Raw genomic sequence first — 16,728 nt, forward strand, 5'->3', positions numbered from 1 at the left:
GGAAAATAACATGTATTTACCCTCTCTATAGAGGAAGAGAGGCTTATCAGGTATTTTACTGCAGGCACTTTCATTACTTCCAATATTCTGGAAGAAACAAGGGTTTTAAATAAGCCAGGCACAAACACACAAGGCTTTTTTTTTTTTTAGCCAGATGCTTCCCCATCCTTAAAATAGCTCTAGTATTTTGCAGTGCAAGGGTTTGAACACGCCTATACTGCAGCACACACAGGTATCTTGGCACGCATGTACACGATCTGCAAGCCAAGCTTGCCTCCAGGGGTCTGCAGCACAAAATGTGTTCCTGCTCTGTGTATCTGTATTCGTGCTGGTGCTGCAGCTGTATGTGTGTGGTTCTTTCCGTGACAGACTCCCATCCCTGGGTGCTGATGCAGACAATATCGGTTGGCTGAGGCTTGGCTGTCAGGAGTAGGAAAGGCAGAGAGTGATTTTTTCTGTGCTGCTGGTGTAGAAAAGACTGTAAATTCCCACCTTGCCAGCTCAAATCCTACATCAAGGTTACAGCCTGAAACACCAATACTTTTCAAGTTATTCTTCTGTCCCTCTCCTTGCCCAGATATCCTGGTTAACATTCTGAGTTTGTTACTAAATTTCTTATTTAATATAAATCTAAGAATAAGAATTTCTTATTTAATATAAATCTAACAAAGCAGGGAGGGATAGAAAGAATCAGGAGGTAGGAGACTCAAATCCTAATCTGGTCCCTCTTTCCATTACTATCTCTAGCATTGTCTGGAGTTGGACTATTTCATTTGCTTAAATAAGAGACAGGCAAGCAATTTTCCAAGCTGTATGGAAGGGGAGGAAGCTCATCTATCAATGCCAAGAGTTTGCAGCCTATTGTCTGCAGGCCCTGAGGGTTATCTGTTGGGGAAAGGGAGCTAAGAAAATCAACCCTGTTGCCAGTTGCCTTAAATTTGCAATGGATGGTCTGCACCTCTGTTGGAAAATATTTGGGTCTGCAAATTAAAAATTGGGTAAAAACCAGTGTGTTTTCCTCCTGCTATTCACAAGCAGTTCAAGCATCAAGGTTTTGCGTGCTTGGAGAGAAAGCTCCAGAAGTGGTCCACAGAGCACGTGAGTGAGAAGCACCGTGCCAGGTCTCACTCCCTGAGGTGTAGCAGTGCTGCAAACACTGCACAAGTGCTACAGGACAGCTCTGGGAAACTCGCTGTACTGTGTGCCATGCCTGAGGGGCTGGCACTGCCTACACTTGATGAGTAGTGAACCAGATGGGCAAATTTTTAGTTCATGCAAGAGGAGATGAAGAAATGAGTGCAGCACAGCCTATGTGTACTTGCAGCAGGACATGCCTGACATTGGAGGTGTTTTAGAGTAGGAATCAAAAGTATCCAATAAGGAAACAAAAATACCCCCACCATGCAGTGCTTGTGTACATGTCCCAGTTGTCCCTGGGAGAAGGAGAATTAGATTCATTAAGTACCTATAAGCAGAATTTTGTTGTGGTTCTTAGTAGGATTGCAGTGCAGTATGGACAAGAGGGATGCTGAGAGCATCAGGTGCCATTTCTGCTCACAGCTCTGTGACACACACGGCCACAGCAAGCTGCAAACAAGGATAATTCCAAAGTTTGGTATCCTGTTTGGTGTCCACTGACTCCAGCCAGTGAAAAACTGGCCTCAGAATGCAAAACTGTGATCTCTAAGCTGTGGCTAAGGGAATAGATCAGTAACCTGATGGCGGCACACAACACGGCACACGGGGCATGCAGGCTCCTGTTGCCAGTTCTAGGCACAAAGGGGAAAAACTCCACCAAGATATGGTGGGTATCTCTGTGAACTCCCGGCTACAGCAGGGCACGGGCGTGCAGGGAAGTGGCCGCTCCGGGGCGACGAGGCAGCAGGGCCAGCAGAGGGAGCCCGCTGCTGCCGCTGCCGCATCCCGGCACCGCCGCCAGCCGCGCCCAGCCCAGCCCAGCAGCTCCTCACTCCCCCTGGCCGCACCTTTCCCAGCCCCGCAGCTCCTCACTCCCCCTGGCCGCTCCTTTCCCAGCCCAGCAGCTCCTCACTCCCCCTGGCCGCTCCTTTCCCAGCCCAGCAGCTCCTCACTCACTCCCCCTGGCCGAACCTTTCCCAGCCCAGCAGCTCCTCACTCCCCCCGGCCGCACCTTTCCCAGCCCAGCAGCTCCTCACTCCCCCTGGCCGCACCTTTCCCAGCCCCGCATGCAGCCCCGCAGAGCCCCTGCACGCCGCCGCTCCTCAGTCCTTCAGCCCCTCCACTCAGCAGCGCTGCAGCCTTGGATCCCGCAGCCCTCCAGCCCAGCATTTCCCTGTGCCCAGCACCCAGAAGCCTCATGCTTCCCCAGCTCGGCGTCCCGGTAGTCCCACGGCCAAGCACACCGGCAGACCTGCATCCAGTTCTGCAGCCCTGCAAACCCGCAGTCTAGCACCAAGCCCCAAATTTCCGAATCCCGAATTCCAGCACCCTCACATCCCAGCAGCCTGCTGTGCCTAGCACCAGTGCCCACAGCACATCATCCAGCACAACACCTAAGCTATAAAGCAGCCCCAAAGCCTGCAGCTCGGCCCCAGCAGCTCAGCATCCCAGCCCAGGATACACAGCAAGGACAGCCGGCACAGAGCTGCTGCTCCTGGGTGGCTTTATTGCGGCTTCTGTCCTCAGGTGCAGCGACAACTGTGACTCCATGTGGCTGTGGTTATATATTGGGGTTTTTGTCAGAGGCCCTGCTATGAACTATATTGACAGAGGTGCTATTTCTTTCCTGGGAGCTGGATAAATATTTCTAATATGATCTTGCCACTGCCTGAGCCTGAGAAGGCAGCTTTACACGTGTGGATGCAGCCAGCACTACTGATGCATTCCTGGTCCCACCACTTTGCAGGGCTGGAGGCAGGGAGGCAACATGGGACAGGCAGGCAGCAGCTGCCTCTGCCACTTCTTGGCTCCAATTCTACAGCTGGTACTTCACTGTGAGCTTTGCCTCCACCAGGAACAGTCCCTCCCTATGCACAGGAACAGATTTTTCAGCAGGATTTTAGCCCTGGAAATGAACACTGGAAAACTGTTGCTTTTGTTACACTAGGACATTCATCCTGACAGCTGTGAATCAACATGATTGCACTTCTGCAATGGAAAAATTCAAGAAAAGTATGCAGAAAAATTATGCTCCCCCAATTTTTGTCTAGTCCTGTCCACTTTGTGGTCCTGCGGAACCTCATGCTAGTAGCTCCCTACAGGAGGGTGGTAGCATGACCAGTCTGCTGGAGCACTCCTCACCTGGCTTACAGCAAAGTCTTGCTATTATATCCAAAGCCATAGCACAGGTGTGCTGCTCCTCTGTGAACACATTCCAGAGGGACATGTGGGCTGTCTTAGCTGAAATTTCATCCTATTTTTTATTCAGGCACAAAATATCTGGCTACCATTTTTAGCCAAGAGAAGGTGCTTGAAATGGAAAAAGTCACAAATTGGGATGGAAAACAAAGCTGTGGAAAATATTTGCAGGCAAACTGCAAATATTTGCAGTTTGAGTCAATGGTGATATTAAATTTCAGTGCTTTCAAGACTTTTTTATTATTTTTACTTAAAAGTAAAATTATTTAAATTGTAGAAGACATATGAATAAAGAAAACATTATTCTAAATGTCAACAATGGAAAAAGGGATGCTTTGATATTCAAAATCTTTTCCTCATTACTTTTGTTGGAGAGATGTATTGAGCATGTTTTCTTTTGGAGGTCTCATAAGAAAAACAATAGTTTTAAGGAAACAGAATTTTTCAATTAGACAACATTTTGCTGAAAACTCCTATCTGGAAGAAAGCTGGAAATAGTTAGTGTGAGAAGTCTAGAAGAAATCTTTTCATTCCAGATGTGTTATTCTGTTTCCCCTGGTATGACAAAGGTACTTAAAATGAAAGTTAAAGATGCAGCACCAGTGTAACTAACTACATATTTCCTGACATTTGTGTCTGTCAGCACAAATGGTTAGACTGCAATTTATAAATCTGAGCTTAATTCATTCTCATACCACAGGGGGCAATCAAGATCCCAGTGATTCCCAGTGAGAAATCAGAGCCAGTGTACAAGAGGCTTTTTCCTAATTTATTTCTGTCTGTGTCATGTTTGGAAGAAAGATACACATAGCAAACATAGTCCAATCCCAGCCCTTCTCTGCTGAGTCAGTCAGCTTCTTAGGTCTTGTGGATCTCAAGTCAGGAAGGCAGGATGGTCTTGTGGCTTAGGATATGGACTGTGAGTTGGAATAGTTTATTAATGAAAAAAATGGTTCAATTCATTTATTAGCAGATCATTCTCTAACCAGAAATATTTCTTTTAGAAAATTTCAACTGTAGGCATTTTAAAGACAAAAGTGCTTTAAAAAGGGTGTCCAAATGACATTTGATCATTTCTGCATCAACATTATATTTATCCTTAACCAGCTCTTTTGGAAAGAAAAGGACAAGCACCAGGGTAAATACCAGAAATATCCTGATTAGCATTTTAGGCTTGCCAAACTCCCGTTGATTAAGCTAGGAATGTTGATTAAGGACCTCAAGCTGTGACCCTCAATAATTCAGTCAGGTTACTCCTGCTGCTTAGCAAGGCTTGAGTTAAATTGGAAAACAGGATAGAGTGTCAGTGAGTTTATCAGCTCTGAGCAGTGTGTTTCTATGCAGATAACCTGCAATACCTCCCTGCTCAGCCCAAATCTTACAGGGGATTCAATAGGTTGTCTGCCTGCTATTAGGAGATATTAAAGTCCTTCAGGGAAAAAAAAAAAAAAAAACCAACAAACTAAAAACCAATCCTTCTTTGGACTGATCCTCTGGAAATCAGTCATTCAGTCAGTAGAGTTAATGATCAGTTGGTGGGTTAATAGCCAAACCTGAAGTCAAAGATGATTAAAGTTAAAAAAACATTAACCACTCAGTGACTGTAGTCAAAGACAGTATTCAGTTATTTTTTGATGGTTCCTTCTCTGTCTAGGCTCCCACAGAGGCTGACAAGGGATATTTTACCTTGTCAAGGCAATAGCACCATAGCGACAAAACCCTAAGAAGCCCATCAGTTTTCTGCACAGGACCTATTTTGCATACCAGGCCTTTGACCTTTAAGTGTATTTAGCATTGCCATTTTTTAATGAGTGTGGTGAGGAGGTGAAATAGGTCCCTTGCTTAAGTAGGACAATTTATTATTGTCACTTATCTTGTGAAGGACAAGCCATGCAGAAGAGCTCCAGTCAGGGGAGAGAGGCCTTGAACGCATTCAGAACACTTACGCTTCAGTTAACAGGGAAGCAAGCTGCATAGGGGTTTACAGAATCCTGTTCCCACTGCTTTGGGGGAAAAAAATGTTTTTATTTCTTCAATTCATGCTTCCTCAATTTACTGACAAAAGAAATTTTAATTATTTACTAACAAAGAGGGCTTTTTCCTTTTGCTTCATGCTATGGCAATAAGATTGTTGGGTTAATGTTGATTGAATAATCCATGGCACCACTAGCTGCTGTACAAAGTCAAAGGAATTTACACCAATTTCGAGTGTTTCAGCTGAGCCTGTCAATCCAGCAGGGAAGGAAAGAGGAACCACTGCAAACCAAATGGAGAGAGAGTGAGGCTATAGAGAGATGGTGTGATACAGGTAAATGATAATAACATAGCTAAGAACAACTTCTTTCAAACACAAGACTGTAAGAAACAAGTGTCATTTCTTGTTTCTGTGATCTTTCTCTGCTGGAGAGCAATCTACAATCCAGGACAGACAGCACTTAACAGCACCTAGCATCTGACAGGTCTTGATTATGTCTTCTCGAAGGCAGTGGCAGCAGCACGAGACAGGCAGGGCTTTGCTCAGAACCCAACATCCACGTGTGCCTCACACACAGAGACAAGTGATCCCCTGGGGCAGTGCCTGGCACTGGTCAGCTGGGCACACACAAGGAAGGGACCCAGACGGGCTCCCATGAGGGTATCTGCTCCTGTGGTTTTCAGGCTGCCCTTCAGGGACACACAGGCAATCCACAGGACAAAAGGAGCTGATCGGTGAAGTGAATGGAGAAAAAGTGAATGGAACAGGTGCATCTACTTCCACATACAGAAACAAATGTTACAGTGAGGGAGCAAGAGCACTGAAATACACCCTAGGCTTTGTCTGGTTTTCTTTCTGTTGTCAGTGAAAATCAGCATGGAACCATAGCACTTGACAGTCTTTGGATGGTTTTACAAAGGTATGGTTGGAAGAGCAATTGTCAGGAAACACCACTGTACCCCAGCTACCTAGAAACAAAATGAGCTGTCCATAACCATTCCTGACAGCCCTGGGTGTTTCACCTTACTGGAGATGCCTCAGTCCCTGGAGGCAACTGCAATATGCAATTGCCCACACCTCTGGAAAGTATGTTCTACCATATGTATTGAGCTTTCCATGCTGCAGTTTGAGCTCATTACTTGCTTCACATACTGTGGAGAAGAGATTACTTCCTTTCTCTGTGCTGTGGCAAAAATGAAGAGTGTTCAGCTCCCTGTTGTTCATAAGGTCCTATTGCAGGGGCAGCCCACACTTCCCTCACCTCAGTGCTGGCCAGTGAGCCAACAACAACCAATGTACCCCAGAGCAGCCCAGGAGCAGTACTCTCCACAGTTTTCTGTTGCATTGCTTTTATTCAGCGCTGTCTTCCCAACCCTAAACACCTGCTGGATTTGCCTCTGGTTTTGAGTGCTTTTCCAGTGCCAATTCCCACCTCTAGTTATATTTCCTTAAAAGCAGTCAAAGCACAATCCTGTATCCTCTGAGTCCACTTTGCTCCTTTTTGCCCTTCAGGAGGGCTTCCCTTTCTTTGCAAAAGGCAGCTTTGTCTTTTCCCCGTGGGGATTGCACACACACCACCCCCCCCTCCCCACCCCCCACCCACCCCCCCACGCAACCAGCTCTACATTAACCAAGACTCAAGACAACCCAAAGCATGGGAACAACAGAAAAATACAGAAGTCAGTACCTGGAGCTAAACAGAGATATTCTACCCCCATATACTTTTTTGTTAATTGTTGCCCTGGACATTTTTGTTTTATCAGATGAGGAAGGACACTTGAGACCCAGCTAATTTGTGTCTCTTGTCAATGGCTCTTTGTTTTCTTTTAGCTTTTTTCCCCTTATTTTTTCCCAGGCCCTATAATAATTTCTTTGTTCTCTTTGGTAAGCTGGCCACTCTGAGCATTACATCCCTGTCTTAAACCTGGCTGCAGTACTGTTCGTAACAGCAGCAGCAGGAACTGCTGGGGTGGCAGTGATGCATGGCCACCGAGGCTCCCTCTGGCAGGCACTGCACAAAAAAATCACACTACCTGCACTGACCAAACCCAGCTCTGTAGTGACCAAAGGGACTGAACTGCAGAGGAGAATGCATCTTTTTCTTACAAAACAAATATAATGCTTTGAACTTTCCCTTCACAGGCACTTTATTGTCCTTTTTCATGGCAAGCTCTCTGTCTGTACAAGTGTAGGCTAGCAGCAAGGTACTAATAAATTAATAAAGAGGAGTCAAGGCACAGGCCCAGGCAGCTGCCTATACAGTTAAATGGTTGGCATTGTCCTTGCAGGAGTTTGTCCCAGACCAACCAAATACTCCTGCAGCCAATGCCCAGGCATGTTTCAGGAGCCAGGGTGGTTCTCAGCAGGTGGCTTGGGCACAGCTCTCCCGTTCTTGTCTCCCTGGGGATGGCTGGGAATGCCAGTGGACTGTTTTGTTATTTTATGTAGCTGTAGGCTTGGTGTCTCAGCAGTGCACAGCTTTTAACGGATTGACTCACCCTGGCATCCCTGCGGAGCCCCTGGATCTGAGGGCAGAAGCAGAGTCACAGAAACACTAAAAGGGGTACATGACTCCAGAGAAGCCTTCAAGTCCCACAGCCCTCTTGTTTCTTGAGCTCCTGCCCCAGCCCCAGGGCTTGAAACTGCTGAGAGTGGGCCAGCCATGGAGATGTGCCCCTTGGTCTGGTGGGGATGCTGAGCTTCCCAGGACCCCATGGGGCAATACAGGGGCCACCTCCTTTTGAGCTCTGCAGCTGAGATGAAACCCAGCCTAGTGAGGCTGGGCAGATTAAAGCGTGCATCAGGCAAGCCTGGTTCAGAGAACAGGATCAGGCTTGCACTTAACTTGACCCTGAGGGACTTGCAGAAGCTTAGGCAGGGACATGGCTTCTCTACCCCATACGTTTTGACTTACTGAGACATATGAGGCCTCAGGGCCTCTCAGAGGCCACCCGTCAAATCCATATGGATAGTTTGTGCAGAGGAAATTGGTGGGGTCAGGAAAAGTGGAAGCTGCTCGGTGTTTTACAGACACATTGCCTGAAGTTCCTCTCCTGAGAAAAACAGAAAGCAGTGCAGCACCATGGATTTTCCATTTTCTCCATTCCAGTTTTTCCATTCATTTTCTCCATGCACATGTTAAGAGGGAGATGCTCAGTCACTCAGCTAATGGGTCATCTGTATCTGTTCCTGAATCATGTCCATCACTATGGTGTCAGGGACTACAAACACAGAGAATCTGTGTTCCTTAATTATGACATTATATGAAAATACACTGTTTTACCACTATTTTGAGGTTAATTTTATTAATATCTTTACTTTGATACCTGAACAACTGGATCTTTTGACAGAGCACCTTCATGTTTCCAGAACCAGCTCCCAGGCACTCAGCTAAAGTCCCTGCAGAGTCCTGTGCATCTGGAGCAGGGATTTGCAGCTCCCCACCGGTGTGCAGTGGGTGGCCCTGCCCCAAGACACCCAGCTGCAGTGAGCCCAGCCCTACCCATAACCCAGCCATGAGCTTTGCTCCGACCAGCGGCCAGCCCAAGGCTCTGCAGGGCAGGGATGGATCCAGGGGCCATACAGATCCAGGCTGTGAGGCTTCAGCTGTGTTTATCCCAGCCTGTTTTTTCTCCCAGCTCACCTCCCACTGACACCTGCACACCTGTGTGGAGGGAATATTTGTGCCTTTCCCTGCTCCAGGGCACTGACAGCAGAGTTGCAGTCAGGGCCCATTACCCACTCTGGGTGGGGCTGCAAAATGGAGAGAGGAGGAGGCAAAACCTCATGGCTTTACCTTAATTGTTATTCTCCTTGCTGAGTCTTCTTCTTTCTCAGTATTGCCTGTGGTAGGAAAGATTATTTTCTTACATACAATTGCTTAAAAGCAAAAGGAAAACTCAGCAAAATAAAAAGTAACACCACCACCACCAAAAAAAAAAATCTACACAAGAAAACCGGGACTCATCCACTCCTCTGTTAATTAGCCTTAACAAAAACAATAAAACTAGAAAGCAAAGAAAAGGCCAATGGAGGTAATTAGGCTAGGCTGCTGTAAAAGTGTAAAAGCAGGAGCTGTGGGAAACAGGGACGTGGCTGCAGACAACATCACCTTGTAGAAAGCCCAGACTTCTGAGGTCTGCCTCTCCCCTGGCTCTTATTTTGTGGCAAATCATAGTAGATGGTTAATTATCACAGCTGTGCTTTAGACTGGTTTAAGAGGTTGTACTTTCCCAACCGCCTTTGGAGCACAACAGCAGTGGCAGGCAGATTCCTGCCAGCACAGCTCAGCTAAATCCACCAAAACAAGCAAACAAGCCTTCTGGAAGAACTTGCTGGGTGGTTTTTGCTGGATGCTTGTTTTCAATGACAAGTTTCCGAGGAAAACAGTAGCATTTTAAAACCTACATATACAGCCAAGAAAGTTTGTGGACTTTTCACTCCTCCTCTCCAGCAAATACTTTGCTGCCTCTTTTACAATGCCATTTCTATTGACGTAAAGTGAAGATAAGGAATGTTTGCCCATGCTGCCTTGCTCAGTTTTCCATGTGTGGCTTCTGGCTGATTTGCCGTGTGTCCCTGCTGAGGTCTCAATCCATTTTCGACTGAGAGTCTGGGTTCTTGCTTGGCTTATCATGCCAACACAGCTGGCAACCCATTAATCTCCTGTTCCCGATGCCTTTACTTCAGTGGGAAAGTTCTGATGCTTTTCAGTGGTTTGTATTTACACCTAACAGAGGCTGGTGCTCAAAGCCCCTATGTCGCTTTTCCACAACTACCAGAGCTGGGAGAGGTTCAGCATTTTTGTCCTTGCTCTAACTCTCTCTGTTAAAGATATGGAGACCTGTAAAGCAGCAGAAGAAGCAGGTTTGTAGCCAGGATCACCTTATCTACCAGTTGTGCCCTGCCCTCATTCACATCTTTAGCCTGAGGACTTCTTCATGACATCTACAAAGTACCTTCTCAAACACTGACAAACTGAGGCTCAGTTTGCACTCAGCAGAAGTTTTCCTGTAGAGTTTTGGGGTTTGGCATGTGAATTCTGTCTGCTCCCTCCCTAGCTAAGAAAAGACATTAATCTGCCAAGGTTATTCAGCAAAGGAGTCCTTGGAATTTCATTATGTCAGAAAACTGTTTAAAACCAGACTGGTGAAAACACTACTTTATGAAAGTAAACCATTCTGGAAGGGTTTGCCTCATAGAGCCATGCTGGTAGTACTGTTTTGGCAACTCTTCATGTTAAAATCCAGCTCCAATGGATTTTAATGGATTCCAGCTTGCAATTTCTCGGGCCTAGCCTTGTATGCTAGTGAGGGAGTCCCAGGAAGAGATGGGATGATTGAAAGGGAAAGAAAACTTTATACTGTGCCTGGCTTCTATGTTTGATTATGTATAACTATTATGGTTGAAAAGTGCTGTCCTAACAGCTTGGGAATTGGAAGTTTCCATTCTATCCCTGAAAAAAGAAATACAATGCCTGTATAACTGCTTTCCAGTACAAAAAATCTGCTCACAGTTCTCTCCCAAAGTAGATTGTGGCGGGGAGCATGGTGGGTTGAGAAGTGCCTGCTCCTCCCCAGCTGTGGCTGCCAGCAGCAGGGATGTGGGATGGGCACAGCTGGCTCAGCTAAGCTGGAGATCAGGGAGGCACCTGGGAGCCTCCACATACATCCACCTGAGCCAGAACAGTGCTGTTTTGGATGGCAGCGTTTGCTCCACACCAAGTGAATCCTGTTCTTTGGTTTCCTGCCTTTGTGTTACCATGCAGCACAGAAAAACCATTACTTTCCTCCTCTGCTAAGCTGCCCTGGAGCTGTGGCTGCTTTCCTGTGATTCCAGCCCTCAAAGTCAGGCAGCTATCAGGGAAGAACATCCTGCTCATTTTCAATAAAACTAACACTTGCATTGGCTTGTTCCAAGCCTTTCAATCCCCACCAAAGACATCCTAGCAATCACTTTTGGAAAAGATCTTTAAATGTGGAAAGGGAAAAGGCTTTTCAGCAGTGGCTATGGGGTTCTTCCAAGTTTGATACCAAGAGGAAGTGGCTGGCTCCAAAAGAGATAACACTAAAACCAGTTGTTGTTTTTCAGACTTTCAGAGTAACCAACTAAAAATGCACAGGACAAGCTGTCTGCAAAGGCAGATCAGCACAGATGTATTGGCTGGGCCAAGCTTCCGCGAGTGGGAGGGTACAGAAGCAGGCATGGGAGCATCCCTATGAATCAGACAGATCTCTCTGCTCTCCTCACATCTCAGCATTGTTAACAAAAGTGAAGGGCCCCATTAGGAAGCTGGTTTGACCCCTCATACAAGGATGTGTATGGCCCAGTGAGAGGTGCCTCTGGGGACACCTCACAGTGGTGGGGAGGTGGTGGATTTCCCCTGGGAGTATTGACCGAGCTCTGATCACTCTGGCTGGTGACCATTTCAGCCCGATCAGAGCCTATTTTACAAGTACCATATCACTCAGCATTATAAGACTGTTTAGTGTCCTGCTTCTCTCTGCCTAGGGAGCACATTGACTGATGACTTTCTTGCATTTCCAATCCTCTCGCAGTGTTTGCATTTGGGTTTAAGATGTCAAAAACCTCTCTCCTGCCTCACTGCTAACTCCCTCCCTCTGCACTCCCTGCTCTACACCAGCCTGGGTTGTAGCTGCCTCTTCCTGGTTCTCCAGCCAGGTCTGTCACATTCATAAGGGACCTTATTCTTACACACAGCCCTGCACCTGAAATACAAAGAGCTATTCCTGCACTTACTTTATCAATGTAAAAGTGTCAGCATTTTTAGGCCTGGCCACTGAAGACTCCCTGGTCCAGAAACAAGCCCTGCATCTCCTATGGCATAGCTGGAGTCTCCCTGGCACCTCCCAGCTCTTTCTCAGCAGGCCTGGGAGACTAGACCCCTTATATCTGTTGTGCCATAAGGGGGACATTTTGGGAAAGAAACCCCAGGTCAGCCAGGCTGCTCTGGATCTTGACTCCCCTCTGAAGCAGTCCTGAAACTCTGGCAAAATGAGGGGTTTTGGAATGGTGTGTGGGTGGGGTGCACAGAGTAGGCCAATGAATTTTGGTCCATATGGACTGCTGGGGTTCATCCCCATTCAAGGAGACTTTGGATATTTAATCAGTGTGAAAACAATACCGATGCCTCACATAACCCTGTAAAGAAAACTGATGAAGGTTTTTTAGCCTCTCTAAAAAAGAAAATGTTTGCTGTACAGAAAATACCTCTGAGATAGATGACTTCAGTAATACAGGTTATGTCACTAAAGACTGGGGAGGAGCGTACATGGGAGATGTTGGACTGCAGTCCACTTGGGCATGAAGGCCATGGAGATCTATCTGCCTGTGCAGTTGCATGAAGATGCCCATGAATGCAGGTCACCTCAGTTCCAGCATGGATTGAAGAGAGGTCACATCAGGGATGACAGCAGGGCTGGAGCAGGAACCAGCAGAGGCAGCCAGTAGGGTTTCTTTCCAGGAGTGTCACAACTCTCAGGAAAACTATGGCAGAAAAGTTACTTGCTAGTCTTCTCTAACAGGGAAGGGAATGCATAGGAGAAAGGAAAGTTTTCCCAGATGCTGGAAAGAACCCCTAAGGAACAGAAGCATGGCAGACTAGATTTTTGACAGCTGTATCGGGAGTCCACCTGTGGAACTAGAGGGGTTGTGCTGGCTAAGGAAACCTAATAAGGGGATTCACCTGTTGGCTGACAAGCAGTCTGGCCAAGAGTACCTGTGCTGCAGACATCACACCCATTTCCAATTCAGGCAGCTCTACTCTGGCTCCTCAGAGATGTGTCCAAACTGAGCTGTCTTTGCTCAGCTCTCTCCTCCACCACTCCCACCAGTGTGCAGCACATTATCTAAGCATGTTTTCTTCTCCTCCAGCTTAGTTCTTGGACCTCCTCCATCTCCAGGTTGTCTCTAAATGGGTCTCCTGTGGCAGAAACAGAAGAATAGTTATAAATCCCAGTAAGCAGAAGAGCAGTGAAATGCAATATACTCCAGGGCAGGGGTAGTTCCACCGCTCAGATGTTTGGCAAAGCTGGTTTCTTTGTTATTTTTCTTACCAAGACATTTATCTACCAGCAGCTAGGTCTTATCCAGTGTGTCCCCAGCAGTGCCCAGGTGACCTGCTGGGTCAAATGCTTTATCCCTGCTCTGAGCCAGCAGGGAGAGTCCTGGGAAGGGGTCCCAGCTCTGGTGTACCCAGAGAGGTGTGTGGGGCAGCCCCGAGGCAGTGAGGGGCTTACACAACAAGCTGGCAAATTGGTGACTGTCACACAAAATCAGGACATGCAGTGCTTTTCAGCAACTGTGACCCCAGATCAGCTGAAAAGGATTTTGAAAGTGAGATAAAGGGCTCACCTCCCACTATGGTTCTCCTGCAGAGGGACTGCAGATAGGAGGCTATGGTTAATTTGTTTTCTGAATGAACTAGGAATTTGGGAGCCTTGAAATAATTGTGCTTTGTTTTGGTTTTGTGAGGGTTTTTTCCAGGTTTATCTCGACAATGGGTTTTGTCTGTGAGTTTTTGGTACCCTGTCCTAAATTCTATCAGAACTTAGCTGGCAGGGTGGTGAGACTTTATTGTGTTAATAATGTGTGCTACTTACTGATACCATTCCCCAGGTAGTGAAAACTACCCTTAAATCCATACATAGGGCATGAAAATGTAACTAAAAAAAGCTCTGGCAAATACATATTATTTTAAAACTACAAATTAAATTTATAAGTAGCAGTATTTTGTACTTCTCTAACCCCTTTTGCTCACAGTTCTCATAGAACAGCCTCAAAGGCACCTCTCTAGAGTCAGAGTAGGTCAGAGCAGTCCTTTATAAAAGCTGCCTTTTCTTTCCTGGGTTGCTGTCCTTTTCTTGCTCTCTCCCTCCCTTCCTATTCTTTCCTTTTCTTTTCTCACCAATTCGCCTGCCAATGATCAGCTCAGTTGAGTCACTGGGATCCAACTCTTTGAAAAATGGATGAAGGCATCACAGATGGCTATTTTTCCAGATCTTGGGGTCTCTCTTCTTGACAAAGATCACTATCTTGGTGACAGTCCTGCAGAGCAGGCCATACCCTTCCCCTGAACAAGCTGCAGTCCATCACGTCATGTTCAGAGCGTGCTGCCTCACTCCCTCACCTCTCTCCCTGTCAAGCTTTACAAGTTTCTGCAAGAAAAGGAAAAAAAAAGAAAGCTTTCATTTTCCAAGGCCAGCATCCAGTTCATATTTTTTCTATCATAGGGAAAATGATAAGACAGGGTATAACAATGACCTACTTTACATCCTGATAAAATAATTTCCTCTCTCTGTCATTTTTCTCAAAGAATAACATTTGACTAACATGAGCATGTAGGATAGAGCAAAAGCTTTTCTGTGAACTGACTGATAATGCATCAAATTCAGCCCTGAGACAGACAACTGCCATCCTGTTGACCTATGGGGAGTTAAGCCTGTTTATCCCTCAGCTTAGAGCTCCGAAAACAATTGGGTTCAAACCTATAAGATGTGTGCATGTGATAGGATTGAGGCCAAAAGCTCGGAAACAGGGGCTATCTGTTACAGCATCCCTCCATCAATGCCCCCTCAGCCTACTGCCACCACGGCTGCCAGGGAGCTGTTCTGACTTGCTGCTGTGGTGCAAACAGGCCCCCCCCTCTGCAAAACAACCAGTTAGCTCATCCTCTTACACAAAAGGCTACTGTATTGAGCAGGGTACATTACAGTATAGGGCAACCATGCAGCTCTGAATCCACTCACGCCCCGCTCCCTGAGCACAGAAACAATGCAGACTCTTGTAGCTATCCCACTGCAGCCTATTTAGCTCAATGCATCAGCTGTACTGGTCTGCTGAAGGTGTTTAAAAATGTACATGTGGCATTTTTTCCTTGCAGCATTGCATGAGGAGATTTCTCACGTCATCTTTCAGAGCCATTCTAATGGGTTGTCACCCAGTGCATGTTGCCTGCCCTCTCATCTCCCACCCACAGGAGTTTTCCTTGTGGTTGTGCGTCTTTTGTCTTAATGAGCTCTCATCATGGCATTGATCCAGGACATGAATTTGCCATTTGCCATTGCTGGTAAGGGGTGATGTGGCTTGCACACCGTTGTGCCCTCATTTGGGCCACATCCTGGTGTGGTGTCAGAGATTGCAGTACCGCTGCTCAGCTTCTTTCTGCCAAAACCAGACAAAATGGACAGAAATTCATCTGCTGTCATGGCTTCATCATGTCAGGACACACTGCCCAAGATGGCCAAAGCCAACCAGCTTACAGTCTTTACTGTATTTACTGTCAGCATACTTACTGTATGCTGACATCCAGCATCATATGCCATTCCACAGTACTGACAAGGTACCTGATTTATGAGACACTCCTGAGAGTAAAAGGTAGTTAAAATATAATTATAGTGCTCCTTTTATTTCTTTCCTTGCATAAATGTGGTTTGAAGCTAGTCTGGTCTATTGACTTTTCTCCAATTTCTTGTTCCCTGAGGTGGAAAGTTCCTCTGGATTTCAGGAGATGGAAAACTACCAGCTGCTGGGCTCTGGCAGAAGGGTAACACAAATCTTGGCTTGGAGATGGATACTTTTCTTGACAGCTCTCTCCTCAGGCATAACAGGCCTTTCTATCAAAGTTCATGTGTTCAGGAGACAACTTTCTTGGGTGCTGCTCAGAGCCTGAAGAATAAACTCTGAAGGAACCTGACCCTGAAAAGCTGTATCTCTTCCCAATGTGCATGCCTCTCACCAGCCTTCCCTTGTGCAGAGACAAGAAATGGAAGCTGGGCCTACACTGGGAGCCATGCAGAATAAAATGTGACACTGGGCTGCAAATGTGGCTCTGTCCCCTGCACAGAGCAGTAGGGAGGAAATGCACCAGAAATAACAGTATCTAGTCTCCACACTCCATGCAGCTCACCAGAAATGACTGAAGATACTCCTTGTTTTAAGCAGATCCTGACTACCTGCAGAGTTTCCCTGAAAAGCAACTTGTTTTCAATTCACAAGAAGGGATACAAGCCTCTGTGCAAGATACCAGTTTTCCTTTTGTCTGCCTTTAAGGAAAAGGAGAGCACATGGCAATTTTTGTTACTGAGGTTGGTACCTGACTTTGGTCAGGGATGTGATTTGTCACCTGCATCACTCTAATACTGAACTTGTACTGTTGCCACAGCATTGCCATTCAAGATGTTACCACACCCAGGTAGCTCTGAGCTCCCACACCATTACAGCACAGCAGCCACACCGTAATCTCAGGCCTTTCAGTGGAACACCAGCTGGGCTGAAGGCCCAGCCTGCAATGCACACATAATGTTTTTCCCTTTCCCAACAAGAATAAACCAAATTAGCATTATCCTGGCACAACTGCATCCGTACTCTAGGGAATTAGCTGCAGTAGTATTTCTAAA

The 16,728-nt window shown here is 46.5% G+C and overlaps 1 long non-coding RNA gene across 1 annotated transcript; it reads right to left on the reverse strand.

Moving 5' to 3' along the window:
* Nucleotides 1-4,091: 4,091 nt before the first annotated feature.
* On the reverse strand, nt 4,092-13,278 carry LOC115494383 (uncharacterized). The gene is made up of 3 exons (XR_012055127.1): nt 13,017-13,278; nt 9,108-9,154; nt 4,092-5,592 (listed from the first exon to the last, which is right to left on the reverse strand). It is a non-coding gene; the product is annotated as an uncharacterized lncRNA (long non-coding RNA).
* Between the last annotated feature and the right edge of the window lie 3,450 nt (nt 13,279-16,728).

Source organism: Taeniopygia guttata, chromosome 3 (genome assembly GCF_048771995.1).
Source record: "Taeniopygia guttata chromosome 3, bTaeGut7.mat, whole genome shotgun sequence".
Taxonomy (NCBI): domain Eukaryota; kingdom Metazoa; phylum Chordata; class Aves; order Passeriformes; family Estrildidae; genus Taeniopygia; species Taeniopygia guttata.